Source organism: Rattus norvegicus, chromosome 14 (assembly GCF_021556685.1).
Source record: "Rattus norvegicus strain SHRSP/BbbUtx chromosome 14, alternate assembly SHRSP_T2T, whole genome shotgun sequence".
Lineage (NCBI taxonomy): Eukaryota > Metazoa > Chordata > Mammalia > Rodentia > Muridae > Rattus > Rattus norvegicus.
Genome location: NC_141547.1, coordinates 84,227,596 through 84,232,512, shown reverse-complemented (window position 1 = coordinate 84,232,512; position 4,917 = coordinate 84,227,596). Strand labels below are relative to the sequence as shown.

The 4,917-nt window shown below is 47.4% G+C and overlaps 1 non-coding gene across 1 annotated transcript; it reads right to left on the bottom strand.

Annotated features, from left to right (window-relative positions):
* Positions 1 to 1,228: 1,228 nt before the first annotated feature.
* LOC120096768 (U7 small nuclear RNA) lies at positions 1,229 to 1,291 on the bottom strand. The gene has a single exon (XR_015637749.1). It is a non-coding gene; the product is annotated as a U7 small nuclear RNA (small nuclear RNA).
* Positions 1,292 to 4,917: the final 3,626 nt, after the last annotated feature.

The following is a 4,917-nucleotide window of genomic DNA, read 5'->3' as shown; positions in this document are numbered from 1 at the left end:
TCTGGGACAATTGTAAAATCATATGTAGAAAAAGAAGGTGGATCTCTACCTCACATCATATACCAAGTCTTATTGGGTCAGACACAAATATATGAACTAAACTCATAAGAGCAGCCAGCAACATTATGGTTCTGCAGGTAAAGGGACCTGGTGCTAAGCTGGACAACCTGACTTTGATCCCTGGGACCCACGTGGCAGAAGCCCTGGGTGAGGGCCCTGTAGTTGTCCCCTGACCTATACAGACTTGAACTGTGCAAGTGGGGACCCCCCCCCCCCCCAAGCACAGAAACAACTTAGCACACAAGCTATCACATGTCTGTCACAGGAGTTGTTCTAGGGGCCTCTGGTGGCTTTTTTCTCTGTAGCTTCCAGTCCTTGTAGAGAATTACATCTTTCCAGTTTGGGAACAGCATCTCCTACTCTCAGACTATGGGATGAACTGAATAATGGTCCCCAGAGATATTAAGGACCACATCGCCAGAACCTGAGCCAGTTTCCTCTACTGTAAAGACGAAGGGAGCATAGCTGGGTGTAGTGTACAGTATACCGTAGTCCCAGCAGACAAAGGCAGGGGAGTGTCTGGTTCAAGGCCAGTAGGACCTACATTTTGAGACTTCTCAACCCACCCCATCCATGCCAAAAAGGGAATCCACGAATCTTGGCAGCGGCTGCAATTAAGTAGGTCAGAAATGCGAGATTAAGATTGGTCCAGCGCCTCACCTAAAGAAAAGGCTTAATGTCTGCTCTGGTCGGAGGCTGTTGAACACATAAGGTGCACAGACAGGGATGGAGTTCCTGTGGAGTACGGCAACTGCGCCGTTCTCGGGAGAGGGATTTGTTTCATCAGCATGCTCAGTGAGATGCTCAGTGAACGCCCTTAAAACAACCCGGATCCTTTAGATCGTAGAGAAAACAGCAAAGTGCAGGCTGTGAAGAAAGTGAGGGAGAAGCTAGGTGTGGCAGTGAACACCTGCGATCACAGAATTTAGGAGGTGGAGGTGGGGGCGTTGGGAGTTCGGGGTCACCCTCAACTATAGCAAGCAGATAGACCAAGAATAGAGAGGCTGGTTTTTAGGAAGACAAACACGGGGCCCTGGCTAGATTTTTACGTCAACTTGACATGGGCTCGAGGGGGGAACTTCAATTGAGAAAATGCCTCCAGAATATTGGGCTATAAACAGGAAAGCGTGAAAGGTGTTTTCTTTTTCTTTTTCTTTTTTTTTTTTTTTCAGGTTTTCCCAACAGAAGTCTGAAAACCTACTAGACAAGTTCTAAAAGAGCTGTCACACTTGTAAGGCGTTTTCTTAATCAGTGATTGATCGGGGCATGTTCAGCCCGTTGTGGGTGTGGTCACTGCTGGGCTGGTGGTTCTGGGTTCTATAAGAAAGAAGGCTGAGCAAGCCATGAGGAGGGAGCCAGTCAGTAATCAGCAACACACACACACACACACACACACACACACACACACACACACACACACACACACACACCATGCCTACATGCACACACACATGCTCACACGCACCCACATGCTGCCCTGGCCTCTGCATCAGCTCCTACCTCTAGGTTCCTGCCCTGTTCGATTTGCTGTTCTGACTTCCTTTGATGCTGCATGGTGATGTGGAAGTGTAAGGTGAATAAGCCTTTCCTCCATAACTCGCTTTTGGTCATAGTATTTCATCACAGCAATAGAGATACTAAGACAGATGGGCTAAGGGCTGCATCCCAGTGGTGCATGGGTAGCAAGAATGCTGCCCTGTATTGGCTCCCCGGCCAATAAATAAATACATATAAATACAATAAATAAAGGCAAGGAACACGGATGGGGCTCTCTGGCTCAGGGCAAGTGCTGGCAGGGGCTGCATCTTGGGGTGTGCCCTAGCTCAGGCACTGCGGAGATTAGGGACAGTTCCAGTAGAAGCAGCTCTGAGGTCTTTCCCCTATCTGCCTGCCCTAGGCATGGATGGCTCCACTTAGCATCCGGAGGGGATGAGCTTCCTCATTTGTTTTACTACCTTTCTCCATAAGGCCAAAAGCTTCCTTTGTTCTGCTTGCTCTTTAAAAGAAAGAAACGTCTTCTGGTGAGGACAAGCTGTACCTAGCAAGCAGAGCCTGCTTAGCATCGCAAGAGTCCCTGCCTCTTTCTAGAGGTGAGCTTTTGAGCTGAGTCAGTTTGGCTCCCTTCCAGCCAAGACCAGAAGTGGCTGCAATGCAGGGGCCATTAAAGGAACTATTTTTAGCCTGTTTTAATCTTATTCAGCACAGGCGGTGAAATACAGTCCTGAAAGTAGCCAGACCAAGAAGATGCCAGCAGGGAAAAAGTCCCAGGCAACTAGGTCAGGAAAAAGACAAGATTTTACTGTGTGCACTGGGTGGGGGTGGGGTGGGGGTGGGGAAACCTCAGATGCTCACACTGCATAAGACAGCAGAGAAGGTGCTGCGTAGCAAACCTGGCTCTCCTGTGCTCTACATCACCAACAAAAATGAGGGATGAGAAGGGACAGAAAGTTCAATGCCTTCGAAGACGGGCTAGGGCAAAGGGCATTTGGGGAGATTGTTAAAAACCATCTTCCTCAGGTCAGTTGAGTTGGAAGATTTGGAGTAGGGCTTGGGAAAGTGCTTTTGGAATGAGTTTATGGGTAGGTACTCCTGGGTAGTTTGAGGGCCTCTGGCTGAAGAGAGCCTATCTCTGTGAGTCAGAGGAATGGGGCAGTGTGGGGTGAGACATAGGCATTTAAGGCTACACTGAGGTACCATTCTCCTCCTGCTGGACTCTATTTTGGCAGGTATTTGTGTCTCCCAGCTTCTCTCGTTTCTTTTTTTTTTTTTCCCCCCGGAGCTGGGGACCGAAACCAGGGCCTTGTGCTTGCTAGGCAAGCGCTCTACCACTGAGCTAAATCCCCAACCCCAATTCTCTCTCTTCTAAAAAAGATGTATTTATTTATTATATATGAGTACACTGTCGCTGTCTTCAGACACACCAGAAGAGGGCATCAGATCCCATTACAGATGGTTGTGAGCCACCGTGTGGTTGCTGAGAATTGAACTCAGGACCTCTGGAAGAGCAATCAGTGCTCTTTTTGTTTTTTTTTTTTTTTTGTGATACAGTTGAGTTTTTGTTTTTGTTTTTGGTTTTGGTTTTTTTTTTTTTTTTATTAACTTGAGTATTTCTTATATACATTTCGAGTGTTATTCCCTTTCCCGGTTTCCGGGCAAACATCCCCCTCCTCCCTCCCCTTCCCTATGGGTGTTCCCCTCCCCATCCTCCCCCCATTGCTGCCCTCCCCCCAAAAGTCTAGTTCACTGGGGGTTCAGTCTTAGCAGGACCCAGGGCTTCCCCTTCCACTGGTGCTCTTACTAGGATATTCATTGCTACCTATGAGGTCAGAGTCCAGGCTCAGTCCATGTATAGTCTTTAGGTAGTGGCTTAGTCCCTGGAAGCTCTGGTTGCTTGGCATTGCAATCAGTGCTCTTAACCACTGAGCCATCTCTCTACCCCCCAGTTTCTCTTAAACATTTTTTTAAGTTAAGCCTTTGTAGGGGTTGGGGATTTAGCTCAGTGGTAGAGCACTTGCCTAGGAAGCGCAAGGCCCTGGGTTCGGTCCCAAGCTCCGAAAAAAAGCAAAAAAAAAAGTTAAGCCTTTGTAAGAGAGGTGGTTGTGTATATGGATGAATGCAGGGGCTATGGAGGGGCCGGATGCATTGGATCCCTGAATCGGAGTTACAGGTGTTGTAAGCCACCTGCCATGGATGCTGGGAAACAATCTGGGGGCCTCTATAAGAGACATTCTTAACTACTGAGCCCTCTCATCTTTGCAGGCCCATCTTCCCCCAAATCCTCATCTTTAAGATGCTCAGCTGAAAGGACAGAAAACACAGTTTCTGTATGAGAGGCCCATGCTGTCATGAATAATCTACTTAGAGTAGATATCTTAGTCAGTCTGTGAAGAGACACCATGGCTGAGACAACTCTTGTAAAGGGAAACATTTAATTGGGGCTGGCTTTGTTTCAGAGGTTTAGCCCATTAGCATCAAGGTAGGAAGCATGGCATGCAGGCTGGAGGAACTGAGAGTTTACACATCTTGATTCGCAGACAGCAGGAGACCGTCACACGAGGCCTAGTTTGACTTCAAAGCTTGCCTCCCCAGTGACACACTTCTTCACTTCACAAGGCCACATGTCCTAACAGTGCCAGCCCCTGCATTTAGACACGAGTCTCTGGGAAACACATTCCTACTCAAGCTACCATGGATGTGTCTATAAAGTGCTCCAGCATTGTTCTATAAGGGGGAAAAAAAGCTCGAAAAATCTTGACTGGAACTATAATAAAAGGTACAATTACTTTGTCTTTGAGTTAGCAAACTAGACTATACTTCCAAAAATAGTTATTATTTATCGCTGAGATAATGTGTTAGGTAGTCCAGCTCCCCTCAAACTTCCTATGCAGCAGAAAGTGACCTTGAATCTGTGAGTCTCCTGACTCTCCCTCACGCTGGGATTATGGGCATGCACCAGTAAGGCTGCTTTATGTGTTGCAGGGAACCCAGGGCTTCATGAGTTCTAGGCAAACACTCTAGCAACAGATATCCCTAGCCTGCAGACACAGACGAATTCTTACTTTTCTGGTTTTTGAGACAGTGTCTCTCTACATAACCCTGGCTGTCCTAGAAGTCACTATGTAGTCCATGCTGGCCTTGAACTCACGGAGACCCACTTGCCTTTGCCTCCAAAGTGCCCCTCAATAGTTCTCAACTACTTTCCACTCTGTATCTTGGTTCTCATTACTCTTAGTGCTGAGGAACGATACCACTTGCATGTGCCCCACTGACGTCCTCAACCTTGTCTTTTACTTCTCAAGCTGAATTGTGAATTTAACGTTGGTTGAGGTCAGAGAGCAGAGTCTTTTCAGACAAGTG